Here is a 1,115-nt window from a genome sequence, read left to right as displayed (position 1 = left end):
CGGATGACATCACATAATTCATCATACGACGATCGTGAATCCAGATCCAATGATAAAATATCTCTGAAGATACGAACATAAACGATTAAAACGTGAAGAGTTTATTAGTAGTACAATTAATATTTGCTAATACCATCCACTACGAGTAAATAAAATAAAAAACAGAAAACAATACGTAGTATTTAAGAAATCATCAACCTATCAATTACTAATCGATTGATCTTTGAAGCCATATCGTAACAAAATTAACAACAATAACACTACGATCGTTTACTGTACGAAATTCGGTCTTAACTACTGCCTATCGATCGTTTATTAGTCTTAAATCTTGGCTAACAAGAGTTATAATAAAGATCGTATGCAATGTACTAGATTCCGGTCACGGTTATTTTTTCTTTTTTTAACCTCAATATCTTTCGCTATACTTATGGTCATGCCAAAATTAAGATATGATAATTGTCTATTCCAACTCAAATCAAACTTGATAGCAATTAAAATGTAGTTAGTGATAGTATATGACGCATTATTTTGAAATAATTACCCATTGCAAATCGCTTTAGCTTGAATACGATACTCTAATGGATCCATCTTAGTCGTAAAGCTGGTAATTATATCAATAATAAGATTACTTCTTAACTGGCTGTACTAGATCAAGATCAATTTTAACTTGTTGGCAAACAGAATCGTTGCTATGTAGAGGAAAGTGATGGACTATCACGAATCACTGACTGCTTCACCAGTGACTCATCACTTATTATTTACGTAATATCGGGGTCGATCGCTATCGTCAGCCTTTTTTACCGTGGTGCTATCTTGTCAAGTTATGATAATTTTATTAATTAACGACTCAATAACGGTTTCCAACTATACTGTATCAGTGTACCGAACTCGGTACGGTACTGTACTTCAGTAAAGCGATACACGAAGTACAGTATTTCGTACACAGTACAATACACTGTACTGTACTGTTCTGACTGATACTGTACTGTGCAGGCTGATTACTGTACTGCGCAGTGGCACTTTTAAGAAGTCGGATTAGTCCAGCGCTGATACAGCGTACATACTGTATTGTACTGTACTGTACACTGTACACTAGTCGTACCAGCTGGGGTGTT

Source organism: Trichoplax adhaerens, genomic scaffold (assembly GCF_000150275.1).
Source record: "Trichoplax adhaerens TRIADscaffold_1552 genomic scaffold, whole genome shotgun sequence".
NCBI classification, from domain to species: Eukaryota; Metazoa; Placozoa; class Uniplacotomia; order Trichoplacea; family Trichoplacidae; genus Trichoplax; species Trichoplax adhaerens.
This window is presented reverse-complemented; position numbering follows the sequence as displayed.